Source organism: Triticum aestivum, chromosome 3B (genome assembly GCF_018294505.1).
Source record: "Triticum aestivum cultivar Chinese Spring chromosome 3B, IWGSC CS RefSeq v2.1, whole genome shotgun sequence".
Lineage (NCBI taxonomy): Eukaryota > Viridiplantae > Streptophyta > Magnoliopsida > Poales > Poaceae > Triticum > Triticum aestivum.
The window spans coordinates 300,876,467-300,895,760 of NC_057801.1; positions in this window are offsets into that span (position 1 = coordinate 300,876,467).

Sequence of the window (19,294 nt, forward strand, 5' to 3'; positions counted from 1 at the left end):
CGTTGACATGTGGTCCTGTTCCAACATGTCAGTGAGACAACGGCGAGTCCTTTAGTACAATTTCCTAACGGACGCCTATGTAGGCCGGAGCGCCTCTTCGTGTACCGTGGCAACCGTCCACTGCCTCTTTACCTTTCCCTCTCGATTTGGAACTGTTGTTGCATGCTCTTCCTCCCTCCTCCATTTGTCTTCACCCTTCCTTCTACCATTGTTTGATCGTCTTCTCCATGGAAGTAACAGGCCGGAAATGACCCCGTTATTCTTTCCCCGATCTAAAAGATGACATGGTGGAGGAACTCATTGATCGGTGCAATGTCTGAGGGAGTCCTTGATTAAGGGGTCCTCAGACGGCCGGACTATTAACATGGCCCGGACTGTTGGGCTATGAAGATACAAGATAGAAGACTTCTCCCCGTGTGCGGATGGGACTCTCCTTGGTGTGGAAGGCAAGCTCGGCGATTCGGATATGTAGATTCCTTTCTCTGTAACTGACCTTGTACAACCCTAGCCCCCTCCGGTGTCTATATAAACCAGAGGGTTTAGTCCGTAGGGACAAGCATAATCATACAGGCTAGACTACTAGGGTTTTAGCCATTACGATCTCGTGGTAGATCAAATCTTGTAATACTCATGTTCATCAAGATTAATCAAGAAGGAAGTAGGGTGTTACCTCCATAGAGAGGGCCTGAACCTAGGTAAACATCATGTCCCCCGTCTCCTGATACCATCAACCTTAGACGCACAGTTCGAGACCCCCTACCCGAGATCCGCCGGTTTTGACACCGACATTGGTGCTTTCGTTGAGAGTTCCGCTGTGACATCAAAGATAGGATTGATGGCTCGCCTTGTTATCAAGGACAACATCACCTCTAGAGGAGCCATGTCCTCAGGCCAAACCCTCCGGCTGGGCGGCTTCACTATGACCGCCCGTTCGGCCGTCGGGCCGACGATGACTTCTCAGGTCATCGAAAATCGCCTCCGCATCAACTCAGAATACTCCAAACAGATGGACCCAACGGAGTTGTCTTATTTAAACAAACTCCTAGATCGCATCGCCGCCTTGGGAGTCGCTACAGACTACGATCAGATGGGGCTTAAACCCATCAGAGAGAAATTGAATCTCCACCGATCACCCATTAGATAGCGGTAGTATAGGAGCAACACAACAACTCTTCCTCTATATTAAGGACGAACTATGTTCGGATTTCTAAGCTCACGGAGCCGGACACCCACCCACGGGAAGACGTTCCCCATACTCAGAACCTAGAGTCGGACTGTGGGCCTGAAAAATTGGTTGATATCCCGGAGCCCGAACTGTTAAGCTTGCAAGTTCCCCCGAACTCCGGATCCTAGATTAGGTCAGGGTTCGGACTTAAATCCACCCACCCACCCAGATACACGCGATCTTATCCACATCATACAGCGGTCCCAAGAAATGGTCCATCACTTTTGGGCCAAATTCCTCTTGGTAAAAAAGAAGATCAAAGACTGCCGCGATGAAGACGCAATCTCATTATTCTGCAAAAATTGCACGGACGAGAGAATCCTCAATGCAATCAACAGCCGTCATGTATCACACTTCGCTGGCTTGGCAACCATAGTACAGAAGTACTACGCAATGGAAAGAGCGTAGAAAACTCAGGCAGCTTCTTGGGAGCCACCGGTTTCCACACAACCCCTCATCTGGACAAAAAGGATGCACCCTCGTCGGTCGCCTGATCCAATAGTAAAAGCCGAAGCCCATTACTGGGCGCGGAACCATTCTGGAGGGATGGCTCGATAGGCCATATAAAATACACTCAACACCAGATACCATACCAACCCACAGCCTTAGAGCATGTTGGATACTCCGGCAAGTGGCCAAGAGCGGCGAGGATCTCCTCACCAAAAATACCGCAGACCAACATCCCACGGAAGACAATGATCCTATAGTATTGACAGTCTTCGAGACTATCGCCTCAAACAATAGGCACAAAAGGGCATTCCACGGCCTCGCTGAGGTCTGCCAAGTCGCAGCAATACACCCCTGGAATGACACAGCCATAACTTTCAATGCTAGTGACGAACCAAAATCCAGGATAGTCCGGGCACCAGCTGCATTGGTCCTTAATCCGATCGTAGATGGCTTTCGGACTACCAAAGTGCTCATGCACGGCAGCAGCAGACTAAACCTTATTTACGAGGAAACTCTCAATAAAATGGAAATAGACAGGAGCCGCATTGAGCAAAGTAGCATGACCTCCCAAGGAATCATTCCTAGTCGGGAGGCACGATGCGCAGGAAAAAATCACACTCGATGTGGTATTCGGCACGCCGAAGAATTACCAGTCCAAAGAGATAACCTTTCAAGTGGCCCCATTCAACACTGGATATCACGCCTTATTAGGGAAAGATGCATTTGCATGCTTCTAAGCTATACCCATTACCGGTACATGAAGCTCAAGATGCCCGGGCCCAACGGTATTATCACTCTTGCTAGTGATCTGGACATAGCACTTCGTGCCGAAAACAAAACCGCAGCCCTGGCCCTCAAGGCATTGTCCGAAGCCCTCGCAGCCGAAGAGTTAACCACATTGCGCTCCATGGTGGATAGGGACGACGTGATCCTGGACAAGTGACCCAAATCCACCTCCTTTAAACCAGCAGGCGAAATAGTCAAATTCCAAGTCCACCCGACGGACCCCAAGAAGACAACATCCATCGGGGCATAGCTAGACCCAACAGTTGACGCCGCACTACGAGCGTTCCTACGCGAAAACTGGGACACATTTGCCTGGCACCCTTCTAATATGCCAGGGATCCCACGCAGGCTGGCCGAACACAGCCTCAATATATTGAAAGGATATAAGCCAGTCAAGCAAACACTACAGGGCTTTTCCAAACCCAAACGACAAGCCATGGGGGAGGAGCTAGCCAAGTTACTCGAGGCCGGATTCATCAGAGAAATAAAACACCCGGATTGGCTTGCAAACCTGGTGATGGTACCAAAGAAGGATAAATCTTGACACCTGTGTGTCGATTTCAAAGACCTCAAGAAGGCCTGCACTAAGGATCCCTACCCCCTCCCCCGCATCGATCAGATTATCGATGCTACAGCAGGACACGACTCACTGTGTTTCCTCGACGCATACTCCGGATACCGTCAAATCAAGATGAAGGGGTCCGATCAAGCTTCAATAGCATTTATTACCCCATATGGACCGTTCTGCTTCAACACTATACCATTCGGACTCAAAAATGCCGGCGCCACCTATCAACGCATGATCCAAACATGCCTGGAAAAACAGATCGGCAAGATAGCTAAAGCATACACGGATGACGTCGTCATTGAAAGCAGGCACGTCGAGTCACTAATAGACAATCTGCGTCTCACATTCGATAACCTCCGTACCTATGACATCAAGCTCAATCCGAAAAAGTGTGTTTTCGATGTTCCAGCTGGAAAACTGCTGGGCTTCATCGTTTCCAACAGGGGAATTGAGGTGAACCCAGCTAAAATCCAAGCTTTGTCACAGTTGGCCACGCCAACAGATCTCAAACAAGTTCAGAAACTATCCGGATGTGTGGCAGCTTTAAGCTGCTTTATCTCCAAACTAAGAGAAAAGGCATTGCCACTCTATCGCCTTCTCCGACGCACCGATCACTTCGAGTGGATGGACGCGGCAATGGCCAGACTGGAAGAAATAAAGGCTCTTCTAGCAAGCAATCCAATCCTGGCCACGCCGAACGTCAGCGAACCCATGTTATTATACATATCGGCCACACAGCAAGTCGTAAGTGTGGTGCTCATCGTTGAACAAGAGGAGGACAGACACAAAATTCCCGCTTCACAAGCCGGTATACTACGTATCCACTGTACTCACACCATGCAAATCTCGGTACCCTCATTACCAAAAAATAGCATACGCGGTCTTCATGGAATCTCGGAAGCTACGACACTACTTTCAAGAGTGCTTGATAACAGCGGCCTCCGAGGTACCACTCAATGGCATAATAAACAATGCGACGCTACGGGCTGGATTGCCAAGTGGGCCATTGAGCTCCTCCCATTCGACATAACATACAAACCGCACAGGGCCATTAAATCTCATGTACTGGCTAACTTCTTCGCCGAATGGACAGAGGCCGAACTCCCTATAGATTATGGCACATATTCCAACTAGGTCATGCACTTCGACGGCTCCAAAATGTTGGCAGACTTAGGAGCAGGCGTTGTCTTAACATCTCCCACTAGAGATACAGTTTAGTACGTACTCCAAATATTATACATAGACTCCAACAATGCAGCCGAATAAGAGGCCTTGTTGCATGGTCTTTGGATGGCTGTCTCCATGGGCATACAATGTCTAGAAGTGCGCGGGGATTCAAACCTCGCAATATCCCAAATAAATGGAGATTTTGATGCCAAAGTCCGAAGATGGCGGCTTACCGTAACATCGTTCTCAAAATGCCGGATCCGTTCGATGGGCTCGAGTTTCACCATGTGGTTCAAGAAAGTAATCAAGCGGCGGATGTCCTTGCTCGCATCAGCACCAAGCGCAACCCCTTCCCACCTAACATCTTTTTGGAAAGGCTCTTCAAGCCATCCGTGGTGTGGCAACGGAAGAGCGGCAACACCAATCCGGATTAGACTATAACCCCAGATTCCGAACACACCGATATCATCGGGGGCTCAGCCACCAAAATTACACTATCAGCCCATCTCATCATGGCAGTCATTACCCCATGGACCAAACCTTTCTTGGCCTACCTTAATAGGCGAGAACTCCCTGAGGATCAAAATGAGGCGCGCTGCATTGTGTAGCGCTCGAAAGCCTACAAGGTTCACGAGGGAGAACTCTACAAGAAAAGTGCTACCAGAGTACTTCAAAGATGTATCTCTGAGGAAGAAGGGCGGAAGCTCTTGGCTGAAATTCATGCCGGTCTCGGTGGTCACCACGTTGCGGATCGGGCCCTTGTAAGCAAGGCCTTCCATACGGGTTTCTATTGGCCGATGGCCCGAGCAGACACACAGGACCTTGTCCAACATTATGTCGGAAGCCAGCTTTTCGCCAACCAAAGCTATATGCCACCCACCACTCTACAAACAATCCCCATCACTTGGCCTTTTGCGGTCTGGGGCTTGATATGGTCGGACCCCTTAAAGCAGGAAGCCATACGAAAAAATACCTGTTGGTCATGGTGGATAAATTCACTAAGTGGATAGAAGCCAAACCAGTTAAAATGGCCGAAGTCGGACCAGTGATAGACTTTATATCCGGTGTTCTGCACCATTATGGTGTTCCACGCAGCAGCATCACCGACAACGTCTCCAATTTCACAGCCGATGAGGTGAAAACCTGGTGTGCTAATCTGGGCATTAAGCTCGATTACGCCTCCGTCTATCACCCACAAACCAATGGTCAAGTCGAACGAGCCAATGGTCTTATTATGAGTGGCATTAAACCCAGACTAGTGTGGTCTTTCAAAGAACTAGACAAGCACTGGGTCGAGGAGCTCGACTCCATACTCTGGGGGCTGCGGACCACGCCCAATCTCTCTACCAGATACACACCTTTCTTCATGGTGTACGATGCAGAGGCTGTGTTACCCTGCAACATTATTCGTTACTCACCTCGAGTGCGCATGTATGAAGAGAGAGAGGCCCAGATTGATCGGCAGGACAGGTTAGATGCTCTGGAGGAGGAGCGCGACGTCGCAAAAGCCCGTTCCGCATTTTATCAACAACAGGCCCGCAGATATCAAAGCAGAGAAGTACGGGCCAAGACTTATAATGTTGGTGAACTCGTTCTACGCTTGCCGGGGAAGAAAAAGGACAAATTAAGGCCCAAGTGGGAGGGTCCCTTCATCATAGGCGAAGTCCTCACCGGAGGAGCGTACCGCCTGCGTGATGCATCAGACAATTGCCTAGAGCCGAACCCATTGAATGTGGCCAGACTCCGAAGATTCTATGCCTAGCGCCGGATTGTTCGTTCGTCTCCTTTCTCCCTTTTGTTTCCATTATTTATTTTCCTCTCTTTTCACCTTTTCTATTTTTTTAATAAAAAGCCTTAAAGCTCTTGTGCGGCTAAACCGTACACCTACAACGCATACATTCTTAAATATGTATGTCAATTATATCTTGGGGCTTCTTGTACAGAAGCTTATTATTAATTATTTTTTGAGCATCAAGCTCACCACATATGTGTCTTTTCTGTGTATGTACCTTTTCTTCGCCATTATATGCATCGATATGACTTAAGTTTTGGCCAAGCTGGGTTGCCTGGCTCCTGTGCTTATGCCCTACGTTCCCGTTAGTTCGGCTAGGGCATAAAGGGAGCACCTCTGCGATTGTTACTGCCGGGTCATCCGGATATGTACCTCAGACTGGGTGAAGCGAAAGCTAGCGTTCTTAAGGGAATATTCGGTAGGCGGACTAAAGATGTTCTTTACTCAATACATTATGAAACCCCCAGATGTTACATATACCATGATTTTTCAATCACAATTCGGACATGCACGTTAACGCATGATGACCCAGGGAAAGGAACCCTTAACGGAACTATTCTCTCTTGAAGATGTTTATTATGATCAAAATGTAATATAACATAGCTAGCCGGATAACTGTCTGTTCAAGCAACTATGACCCCTACGCCTGGTTTCCACGCATACCGCGGTATACGTTACCGAGCGGGTATTCGGAGACACTCCGCACCTTCGGGTCCAGAGGTCGAAGCGAAAAGGTCTGCCATGACAATCGTTTTACAATCCGGCTAGGGTCAAATTTGTCAATAAAAGTACATAGTCATTTGGACTCAAAAACTTCTTCCTCTATGCCATCTAATAGGCTATCTAGCCTACAATCCTGTTGGGAATATTTGGCGGCTACTTGGACCTGGTCATATACTGTCGGGGGTTGGGTGCGACATATGCCAAAGGATGGCTTATCATGGTGGGAGCGAGTAGAACGGCACCGGTGCCTAGAAGAGGGATGAGGCGTAGACACGAACGCTGCCGCACTTTACCCAGGTTCGGGGCTCTCCTAGGAGATAACACCCCTAGTCCTGCTCTGTGGGGTCTCCGCATGATCACTAAGGCACTAGTGAATACAATGGTGCTCCTCGTGCTGTATGCTAGAGGTAGAAGGAGGCAGGGCTAGCTCTCTTCTTCCTCTAGGGTGGAAGTTAGTTCTAACAGGTTGGGAACCCTTTGCATGGGTGCCTTGGGGGGTTTATATAGGCCTACCCCCAGGGGTACAATGGTAATCTTGTCGGGTGTTGGACTCGGCTGTCAGTGTCTCTGGTCACCGGCTTCTCCACTGGCAGCTGGGGGCCGCCGACTGGTCTGGTACGGAGCCGACAGGCCGCCCCCGCCACTGGCGGGTCTGGTTGGTGGCTGATCACTGTAGCCATGATGGTAATGACGCAGGCTTGGTCAGTGGAGCGTGGCTACAGTCCCGCCGCCTGGTGGGAGATCACTGTAGCCACACCACGTCTTATCTGGTTAATGGTGCATGGGCCTCGAGGGAGGAACTGGCCGCCTGCTGGAAGCCGGCCTCCCTCAGGTCCGGCTGGTCCTTCCTCCGCCGTCTTCCGGCCTCTCACTGCCTGGTAGGGCCCGCCACCTTCGGGCCGTACCGACAGGCCATCGTGGGAACAGGGCTCCGCCTGACAGGAATGACGTCAAGGGGGAAGTGGCAACAATGCCGCGTCGTGCGAAGATCTCTGCCTGTACGGGGCACTGTAGCCATGCCAAGCCCAGGATTCGACGGTGAGGGGCTACACTATAGCCTCACCCAGTCTTGTCCTCTTGATGAGGGGGCAAGACTCCGAGGGTGCTGGCGGCCGCCTGCTAGAAGCCGGCCTCTCTGGAGGCTGCCTGCTAGGAGCCGGCCTGTCTTGGTGCCATCTACTAGCGCACACACGTCTTGGGCAGCCGGCCGTTGAGCCAGCCGACCACCGGAAGGCGGCGCTTTATTCTGAAGTCTTGTGGGGCGGAGCCGGCCCAAAGTCTTGAAAGGCTCAGGGACTCGGGTGAGGCTGCCCGTGGCCTATTACTCCGACGGTAGTCCCCGAAGCTGGTGAGACGTCGTGGTCGACGGGCCGTGAAGTCTCACCAGCTTCCCCTCTTGCCACGCTCTGAACAAACGCTCGGTCCGCCTTGTGACGCACCGACTGCCGGAGTGGATTTGACAAGGTGGGCTCGTCCGCCAATTTCAAACGCCAAGGCGGGAAACAGATGGCGTGCCTGCTAAGCTTCCCTAGGCCTGCCGCCAGCCACAAGCACGCCACGCGGTGCATGTCAGCCTGGCCAGCCTGCCACCCCATGCTCTCGATGGGACGTGACAGCGGGCCGGGCCCATCACCACTAGGCCTCGGCACGTGGGCGATCCGCTGCGGCTGAGGCGGGCCGTTGCAATTCCCACAAGAGTTACTGTGCAGTAACTCTGCTTAGTAATCGGGGGGTCGTGGGTGCAATTAATCCCACGATCCCACATCCCGCCCCCTCGGCTTCGCAGCCCGAGGGCTATAAATAGGGGGAGGCAGGGGAGCGGCGGAGCACACGCGCCCTCCTCCCCACACTTTCTTCCTCCTCTCTCTCTGTTGCTGCTGCTACTCAGTGCCCGCCGTAGCACCGCCGCAGTTCGCCATCGTCGAGCTCCTCCTTCTCGTGCAGCTCCGCTCGGACGGCATGGCACGCGAGAAGGGTGGAGACTGGGATGGCACGACGGTGATCGAGGATCACCTCACCTTCCTCCGGGCAACGGCCGGATGCCCAACGCGGCCTTTGTCAAGGTGCGGGTGCCGCCGCGGGAGGAGATCTCACCGGTGCCACAGGGGGACGAGCGGGTCGTCTTCCGCTCGCATTTCCTCCGCGGCTTCGGCCTCCCGGTGAGAGGGTTTCTCCGCTCGTTCATGGACTTCAACCACATCCAGCCGCACCACTTGACGCCCAACACCGTGATGCTGTTGTCCGCCTTCGTCACGGCGTGCGAGGGCTACCTCGGCATCCTCCCCACCATCAAGCTGTGGGGAGCTTTCTTCTACGCCAAACTGGGCACCTCCACCAAGGAGACGGCGGCCGAGTGCGGCGCCTTCGTCGCCGTGCGTCGGCCGTCGAAGAAGAATGCCTTCCCGGTCATCAAGATGTCACAGTCTGTGAAACTGTGGCAGCAATCATGCTTCTATGTGGAGAACGTCGACCCGGCAGTCGACTTCATCAACCTGCCGGCCTACGAGGCCGGCCCCCTGTTGGGCTTCGGCCCAACTGGGGCTACAAGCCGAAGCCCGTGTCGGCCGACACGGCCGCCGCCATCAGCCGGCTCCGGGTGCTGACGGAGGCGGAGGGTCTCGTGGCGTCCGACCTGCTGATCGCCCTCATCGAGCGCCGGGTTCTCCCGCTCCAAGGCCGTCCTCATCTGATCTGTCAGATGAGCGGGCACCGCGACCCGAGCCGGATGTGCACGAAGGAGATGCCGACTGCCGAGGTGGCCCGGATGGTGAACGAGATCTCCGACCTCAAGGTGTCGGAGGGATCCTGGCGGTTCGGGAAGCGGCCGTACTCCCGCGACAACCCGCCGCCTGCCGTAAGTCTCTTAGCTTCTTCTTTTTAGTTATTGCTTTAGTCTTGATCTTGGTATGAAGTGGTTCCTTCCTTGGAGCGCAGATCAACATGTCTTCTGCGACGGCCGCCATCGTGGGGCCGGGTGGTGACTACCTGTCGGACCGGGAGGTGAGCGACGAGGACGACCCCGACTTGGGGGTGGACGCCTTGGAGGAGGACGCCGTAGGCGGCGGGGACGGAGCAGGCGGCTCCGAAGAAGGGGGCGGCATGGAGACCTGGCCTGACGACGACGACGACGAAGACGAGCCGCGCCCTGCCCGGAGCACCGCTAACACAGGCGCAGGCCCCTCCGCCGGGCCGTCTGCTCGAGGCGGCAAGCGCAAACGGAAACAGGGCGCCGCCCTATTTGGCAGAGTGCCGAAGAAACCCAAGAACCCGGTCATGGCGACCAGGCAGAAAGAGGCCGCGGCGAAGGTGGCCAAGTTCCAGAGGCAGCCGAAGGCGCCGCCCATGGTATCAGCGTAAGTATTTCTCTTACGCTTCGACTTTCTTGCCGATCTGGCCTAAAAAACTTCTTTGTCTTGCTTTCTTATCTCAGGGCCCCGCTCACCCTCAACAAATCGGCCGCCGCCTCGGTCATCAGGTCAGCGGAGACCTCCACCACCACCCGGCGAATCGATCCGGCCGCCGACCTCCGGGAGGCGCAGGAGCGAAACGCGCGGGAGGTGCGCGAGGAGCAGGAAGCCGCCCGCCTGGAGAAGGCGGAGGCTGACAAGGCGGAGGCATCTACGCTGAGGAAGCTGGCACAGGCGGAGGCTGATGCCGCAACGAAGGAGCGGCTTGCAGAGGGCGCACACCGCCAGGAGCCGCTGCTCGTTACTCCCCTGAATTTCGCGCCACCTCTGCTAGAGTTTGTGGCGACGACTGGGGGTGCCGGCGACGAGCAGCCAGTCATGGAAGGGAGGGAGGCGACGTTGCCATGCCGGACGTCATCGTGCCTCCGCCACCGCCGACCAGCGGAACGCAAGACAGGCAGCTGGCCACCCCGTCGACGCTAGCAGCAAGGAATAAGGTGGTGACGGGCCCAACTCCTGAGGCCCGCACACCTGTGCGTCGCCGTCTTGCGAAGGCATTCTCGGCGCCGCGACCACTGGAGGTAGGCACCACGAGCTCGTCAGTCTCGGACACCGAGACGACCAGCGTTGTGCCCTCTGGCTGGGTACGCGGAGGCGGGACGGGAGCCTTGAACCAGGCGGCCCTCGACGTCCAAGCCAGGCTCCGAGCTGAGGCCGACGCCCTCAAGCAGTGCAACGAGGCGTTTCTGACCTCGCGAGCAGCCATCCGAGTAAGCTTCTCTCTTCTTTTATTTTTGATCTTCTTATTTCTTGGTGGGGGTGCGCCAGCGCACCCACTGGGTGTAGTCCCCAAGTTTCGGGCCGGCTGCTGAGCAGGCGGTCCCGGAACTTTAACTTGCGAGCATCGAATGCTAACTCCATCTGGCATCCCTATTGCAGGATTACCACAACCTTCGCCGGCCACCTTCAACTCCGGAGTCCGGGAGCTGGAGAAGCAGACCGCCAACTTGTCCGAGAGCCAGAGTAAGTCTTGGCTTCCTTTCTCCGCGGGGGCGCGCTGGCGCACCCCGGGCTGTAGTCCCAGAGATTCGGGCCGACTGCTGAGCAGTCGGACGGATCTTCCCAGTAACTGTATTTCTCTTGTTGACTGTTGATAACTTCTTTCTCTGCGGGGGCGCGATAGCGCACCCGCGGGCTGTAGTCCCCGAGATTCGGGCCGACTGCTGAGCAGTCGGCCGGATCTCCCCGCAACTGCATCCCTTCCTTGTTGATTGATTGATGTCCTTTCTTCTTTCTCTTTGTAGAAGCCAACGCCGCCTTGCAGCAGCAGCTGGGCGAAGCCAATACCGCACTGCGCGGTAAGGAGGCAGAGTGCAGCAAACTGGCCGAGGAGCGTGACCGCAACTCGTCGAGCAGATGGAGCATCTCAAGACGGCTCAGAAGGAAGTGAAGACGAAGGAGACCGACCTCCTCGCTGAGTTCGAGATCAAGCGCTCCGCCTGGGCAGACAAGGAGGCGCAGCTGACTGCCTGCTACGGGAGCATTGAGGACTTGGTCGATGGTAGGCCTCTTCTTTTTTCTTTCTTTCTTTGAGTCGCCGGCCCCTATTCAGGCCAACTGCTGGCTTCTAACCTCTGGCTTCCTTGCCCTTCATCCAAACAGACTTCTTCCCAGGCCACTCCGTCGCCGCGATCCAGGCCACTGAGGCTCATCGTCAGGAGCGGAGAGCGGAAGGCGTGCAGATTGCCGCCGACGCTCCCCGAACACTTAACGAGCAACTTCTCAGCATCCAGGCCCACCTTCGGCCAGCCCATCAGATGCTGCGCCGTCTTCAGTGCATCGGGGCCCAAGCGATCTCCGCCCTCTGGCCAGGCATATCGGCTCCGCGCACTCCCAGTCGGACTGCCGGCTGGCTGGAGGTGGCGGTCGGCCGCCTGGAAGCCTGGAAGGGCTCCTGGGCCCGGGCTGGTGCGCGCTGGGCCCTGGAGTTCATCAAGGCATGGTACCCTAGGCTAGATCTAGCCCAGTTGACCATATTTCGGCTGGAGTCGTAGGAGGAGCTAGTGGCGATGGAAAGCGACCTTGTTAGGTGGGCGGCAGCGATCGCCGACTACACCGACACCAGCGTCTTTGTCCCCGAGCTGGTTGACGAAGGCGCCGTGGCGGGCTGGAGTGGTTCGGGCTGAACCCAGAGGACAGCAAGGACTCGGCCGAGGTGATAGATTCCAGCGACGAAGGGGAGTAGGCGGAGGACGAGGAAAGCAAGGAGGACGCACCGGAGGTCGGAGCGGATGGCCAGCCTCAACCTGACCGCGCCTCGACCAATGACCCGTGCTCAAGTGCGTCGACTGCTGCTGGAGGCGACCAAGCGGAGACCGACCAGCCGCCCGTCCCACCGACTGGCACCGCGGACTCTACTGCCCAGCCGTCCACTCCTCCAACCGACACTGCCAACACCACCGTCCAGCCGTCTGCTGCACCAGTCGGCACTGCCGATATGGCTGTCCAGCCGGAACCCTCTGCTACTCCAACCGGCGCTGCCGACTTCATCGTCCAGCCGGAACCCTCTGCTGCTCCTTAGGCTATTTCTTTTATTTTTCCTGTTTATCAATCTCGACGAACTTTGTTTAAATTTGCACAATGCCACCCACTGGGTGTACTTCAAACTTTGTTGCATGCTGGCCAATGGGACTTTTGCTATGTAAATATCCTTCGCCGCAACTTATGCTTTGTTTGCCGACTTCTGACTTTTCTTTCTTTCTGCTCCTTGCTTTTTTCCTTTGCCACCCTCCCTTGGCTATCCTCTTGCCAGGCAAACAGCCGCTCTGCAGACTGCGACTGGGTTGGGTACCTAGCTTTTTACGGGAGGGCAAGTACTTAGCCGTTTGGAGTGTTGGCAAGGTAAGCAGAAGACGGCAGGCCGGCTGCTCGGCAGGCCGGCTGCTCGGCAGCCGGCTGAAAAGGCGGGATGCCGGCCCCAGCTATATGCGCATTTTTCCTTAGCCATTTTTCATGTGGGCATTGCTTTGCAACCCCTTCCCACCGTACAGTCGCTCTGTGAGCTGTGGCTTCTGTCAGGAGAAGTTTTTTGGTGCCGACACACTACCTGTCCGACTTCAGGAAACGGCATATAGCAAAAGGCGGTGAGCCTCCGGGCCGACTGGTCGAACCCGGTGCTAGGCGGAATAATAAAACAACACATTCATAGGCATAACACTTGTCATATAGATAAAAGAGGGTAGTCCCCGAGCTCTTCTAATTAGACTCGGAGTCTTCGTACTTAATACAAAAGGAAGCGTGATACATACTGCTTTTAACTGTAAAATCTTCGGAGGAGGTTTGCGTTACATGGCCTCTCCGCCTCCTTGCCTGAGTCATCTCTTTTGCGTGCTCTGGGCTTTTGAGTGTCGATCAGGTAGTAGGAACCATTGCCCAGCACTTTGCTGACAATAAAAGGGCCTTCCCAAGGTGTCGAGAGCTTGTGCTGGCCGGCTGTTCGCTGGATCAGCCAGAGCACAAGGTCTCCCTCTTGGAAGGCTCTTGGCTTCACTTTACGGTTGTAGTATCGGCGCAGACTCTGCTGGTAGATGGCGGACCGGCTGAGTCCCAACAGCAGGCCCTCTTCCAGCAGATCGATGTCGTATTCTCGTGCCTCCTTAGCGTCTGCCTCGGTGTACATGGTGACTCGTGGGCTGTCAAATTCTATGTCCGTCGAGATGACGGCTTCAGCGTCGTAGACAAGGAAGAAGGGCGTGAAGCCAGTCGACTTGTTCGGAGTTGTGCGTAGGCTCCAGAGGACGGGCGGTAGCTCATCGAGCCAGCAGCCGGCTGAACATTCTAGAGGCTCGACCAGTCGGGGCTTGATGCCGGACAGAATGGGGCCGTTTGCTCGCTCCACTTGGCCATTTGACTGTGGATGAGCAATGGACGCTAAGTCCAGTCAGATGCCCTCCATCGCGCAGAAACGAGCCAAGGCTCCTTTGGCGAAGTTTGTGCCGTTGTCGGTGATGATGTTGTGTGGTATGCCGCACCGAGTGGTGATGTCGGCGATGAAAGTCACGACAGTCGGCCCATTCATCTTCTTGATTGGCTTTGCTTCTATCCACTTGGTGAACTTGTCCACAGCGACAAGGAAATGAGTCATGCCACCACGAGCCATGTTGAATGACCCCACCATGTCTAGCCCCCAAACGGCAAAGGGCCAGGCAATGGGAATGGTCTTAAGCGCAGAAGCCGGCAAGTGTGGCTTGGAACAGAACTTCTGGCACCCTTTGCACTTTTGGAACAACTCCTTGGCGTCGTCTAGAGCACTCGGCCAGAACAAACCATGGCAGAAAGCTTTGGCGACAAGTGATCTTGAAGCCGCGTGGTGACCACATTCGCCTCGGTGGATATCTTTGAGGATTGCTTGACCCTGGTCCGGCTCCCGCAGCACTGGTACACACCAGTGACACTGCACCGTACCAGTTTCTTTGTTGACTATGGTGTATGTTGTTGCCCGCCGTTGCACTTGTCGGGCTAGGATCTCATTAGTCGGCAGCTCTTTGTTCACCAGAAAGTTGAGGATGGGTTGAGCCCATGAAGGTGCTGCTATTTCTTCGACTGCCACGACTGCAACTTGTACAAGGGCGATTAGGCCGGGAGGCGGCGGGTTGGAGTTGGCTGCCACCTGCTGAGTTGAAGAAGTCCCCGGGCCAACTGCTGCAGTCCCCGGGCTGGGCTCTGAAGTCCCCGGACCAGGTGCGACGGCTACAGTCCCCGAGCCACCTGCCGAAGTCCCCGCGTCGTCTTCTGGGGCCCTCAAGCCGGATCCGACTGCTTCAGGAGGGGCTGGCACGAAGATGGAGTCGAACTCTGGTGACGGCTTGACAGACGCCTTAAGGAGGCGCTGTAGGGCGACGCCAGCTGGTATTGCTTGCTGAGTGGAGCCGATCCGTGCCAGGGCATCTGCTTGCTCGTTGTCATTTCTTGGCACATGGAGGAACTCGCACCCGTCAAAATATCCACTGAGTTGATGTACGAGGAAGCGGTAGCTTGCCATATTTGCATCCTTGGCATCCCAGTCACCTGACGAATGCTAGACCACCAAGTCGGAGTCACCATAACACAGGATCCAGCGAATGTCGAGTTCCTTGGCAAGCCGGAGCCCGTGTATGAGTGCCTCGTATTCAGCTACGTTGTAGGAGGCGGCAAAGTGGATTTGCAGCACATATCTGAGCTTGTCGCCTTTGGGAGAGGTGAGGATGATGCCGGCTCCCAGACCGGTGCGCATCTTTGAACCATCAAAGTGCATCCGCCAATGGGTAGAGTCTGGCGCTGGTGGCAGGTACTGGGTCTCGGCCCAGTCAACAAGGAAGTTGGCCAGCGCTTGTGACTTGATGGCGGTGCAAGGCTGGTAGTAGATGGTGTAGGGGGCCAGATCTATGGCCCATTTGGCCACTCGGCCTGAAGCATCTCGGCTTCCAATGATCTCAGCAAGCGGAGCAGTGCAGACAACAGTAATTGGGTGCTCTTTAAAGTAAGGCTTCAGCTTCTTGGCAGCAAAGTGCACACCATAGCACATCTTCTGATAGTGGGGGTAGTTTTGCTTGGAGGCGGACAGCACTTCACTTAAGTAATACACCAGCCTCTAGACAGGCAATGCTCTGCCCTCATCCTTGCGTTCCACCACTATGACTGTACTGACCACCCGACTGGTGGCGGCGATGTAGAGAAGCATGGGCTCTTTATCAGTCGAAGCCGCTAGGATAGGCGGGGTGGTCAACATCTTCTTGAGCTGGAGAAAAGCTTCATCTGCCTTGTTGTTCCACTCAAAAAAAGTGGTCTTCTTCATGAGCTGGTATAGGGGAAGAGCCTTCTCGCCCAGCCGACTGATGAAACAGCTGATTGATGCCAAGCAGCCGGTGAGCTTCTACATGTCTAGCTATCGGGTGGGCACCTCCAACTTCTCAATGGCCTTGATCTTCAAAGGGTTGCACTTTATGCCGCGCTCTGAGACCAGGAAGCCAAGAAGCTAGCCGGCTGGTACTCCGAAGACGCATTTCTCTGGGTTAAGCTTGATCTGAAATCGGCGAAGGTTCTCAAATGTCTCCCTGAGGTCTTCCAGCAGCATGCCATGCTTCTCCGTCTTCACCACCACATCATCCATGTAAACATGGGCGTTTCTGCCGAGTTGCTTGAGGAGAAACTTCTGCATGCAACGCTGAAATGTGGCGCCGGCATTTCGCAAGCCGAACGTCATGGTCAGGTAGCAGAAGGCTCCGAATGGCATGATGAAGGCGGTCTTCAGCCTGTCGGCCGGGTTCAGCTTGATCTGATGGTACCCTGAGTACGCATCCAAGAAACTCAACAGCTCGCATCCGGCTATGGAGTCTATCACTTGGTCACTTCTTGGCAAAGCAAAGGGATCTTTGGGGCAAGCTTTGTTGAGGCTGGTATAATCAATACACATGCGCCATTTGTTATTCTTCTTCAGCACAAGAACTGGATTGGCCAACCATTCCGGGAAAAATACTTCCATGATAAAGCTGGCTGCTAGAAGCCGGGCTATCTCTTCTCCAACAACTCTTCTATTTTCTTCCGATAGGTGGTGCAAGGGCTGCCTGACCGGCTTGGCGTCAAGTCGGACATGTAATTTGTGCTCGGCGAAATCCGTCGGAACACCCGACATGTCTTTGGGAGACCATGCAAAGATGTCCCAATTCTCACGGAGGAAATCAACGAGCTCGCTTTCCTATTTGCTGTCAAGGTTTGCACCTATGACAGCGTGCCTCTTCGGGTGCTCCAGGTCCAAGGGTATCTTCTTAGTCTCCTTCGCCGGCTTGAACGAGCCTTCAACTTCCGACTCCTTGGGGATGGATGACATTTCCGGCTGCTTGCCTGCCATAGCCACAACCCGGTCAAGGAGCCGCTTTTCGGCTGCAATCACAAGGGACTCGGCCAGCCGGCTGCTGTCTGCAGCACAAGCGGACGACTTCTTGTAGTCTCCGACTATAGTCAGGATTCCCTTGGTAGTTGGCATCTTCATCTTGAGGTAAGCATAGTGGGGGACCGCCACGAACTTGGCCAGAGCAGGCCGGCCAAGCAGCGGATGGTAGGGGCTCTCAAGCTCCACCACCTCAAACCAGACTGGCTATCGGCGAAAGTGATTTTTGTATCCAAAGAGAACATCGATCTGGGTCTTGACGATTGGTGAGCAGGAAAGGCCAGGGACTACGCCATGGAATACAGTCCGACTGGGGTGAAGCTGTTTCTGCTTGATTCCCAATTTCTCCATTGTGTCACGGTACATGATGTTGATGCTGCTGCCGCCATCTATCAGTACTCTGGAGAAACAAGTTGCCCGCCTCTCTGTTGCGACGGTAGCATCTAAGACCAGGGCATAAGAGCCAGGGGAGGGCATCACCTCCGGGTGGTCGGCCCTGCTCCAACTGATGGGCTTCTCAGACCAATGGATAAACTCTGGAGTATCTGATGCTACTGCTTGTACTTCTTGTTGCTGCTGCCGTCTGCTGCATCTGTCGTCGGCCACACTGGTGAACACAATGTAGGCTCCGTGCTCCTCTGGATACTCATATTGTATGGCGCCGATTGGCTGAACCGCCGGCTGCTGGGGCGGAGGTGGCGGGCCGGCAGGCGGAGGAGGCAGGAGTCCATCTCCCTTGGCGATTCTGGTGAGCTAATGGCACTTCCTAGTGGTGTGGTTGGACGGCTTCACACCACTATGGAACTTGCAGGGTGCATCAAGATTCTGCTCATATGAGAAGGCGGGCAACCAATTGGGCTTGCTGCCCTTCTGCCACTTTGGCGGAGGCTGCCCTTCTGGCTGCTGGTCTTCGACTGTCGCCACCTGCCGGCTGGTGGAAGCTGGCTGCATGGCCTTGTGCTTGTTGTCTCTTGGTTGTTGTCGCCGACTGGTGTCACCAGCCGGAGTCCGAGGAGCCTGAGGAGCTACGTTGCCAGACGCATCAACTAGGATCTCCGGCTTCATGGAGGAATCGGCCATGGCGTGCTTGTCAGCGATGATCAGCAGTTCTTCGAGAGTCGCAGGCTCGTCACAGAGAAGTCGGTGCTTGAGGAGGGTGCCCTCTCGGCACCCGGCGGTGAAATACTCGATAGCCTGCACCTCATGCACGCCTTCGCAGGAGTTGCGCAGCTCGTCCCAGCACATGAGATAGTCATGAGTTGATTCGCTGGGCCCTTGGACGCACAAGGAGAGCTGGCGGGGCTTGGGAGGCCGCTTGTACGTGCTGGTGAAGTTGTGGATGAAGGCTTCAGTGAAATCAACCCAGCTGTTCATGTTGCGGGGCTTCAGGCTGTTAAGCCTGGTCCAGGCTGTGCCTTGAAGCATGAGCAGGACGTACTTCATAGCAAGACGCTTGTTGCCGTTCGCTATGCTGACGGTCGTGGAGTAGTCGACCAGCCAGTCCTCCGGCTTCACGGAGTCGGTGTTCTTGGGCGTATCTCTTGGGAGCGTGAACCCTTTAGGGAAGGGATCATCTCAGATTCGTGGGCCCAAACGGGGCGGGCCCAATGCGTCTTCTTCTTCTAGTGCCAGGGATCGGTTGAGGCAGTCGATCCGATGGCGGGCGTCATTCTCTCCAACTCCTTCTCGGCTTCCAAGGCGGTTGCCGAGTGTCGAGTGCGTGACAGGCGGTGGAGTGGGGTGCCTTTCTCCATGCAGCGGAGGGGGAGGCGGGTCGCCTCGCCGCTCCACTGCTCGAGGGCGGCCGTTTGCGTCATGCTCGATGGAGAGGTGAGTCCGACTGCGGCTGGAAGCCGGCTCATTGCCACTTCTTCTGCGGGCGCCACCAATCGGCGTCCGAGACATCGCGCCATGATCCTAGCGAAGGGGTGGTTCGTCGTTCCGCCGGACGGGCTCTTTTTTGGTGCGGCAGCCGGCTTCGTGCTGCTCGGCGGCCGCGTCAAGGAGCTGCTGGACTCGCTTCGTCATGTGGCGACGCTCGTCACCTACGTACTTGTCCAGCTCATCCGTCACCGCCTGGGCAGCCCGGATGTTCTCTGCAGGTGTGGCGTAGACGGGACGATCCGTCCCGAACATGCTGGCGATGGTCGCGCCACACTGCCGGATCGAGCCGATGCGGCTAGGCCCCTCAGGAGCCGGCGTGCCACCAACAGCTCGGTCCATCTTGCACCGGTAGGCTTCCGAGAGGCGT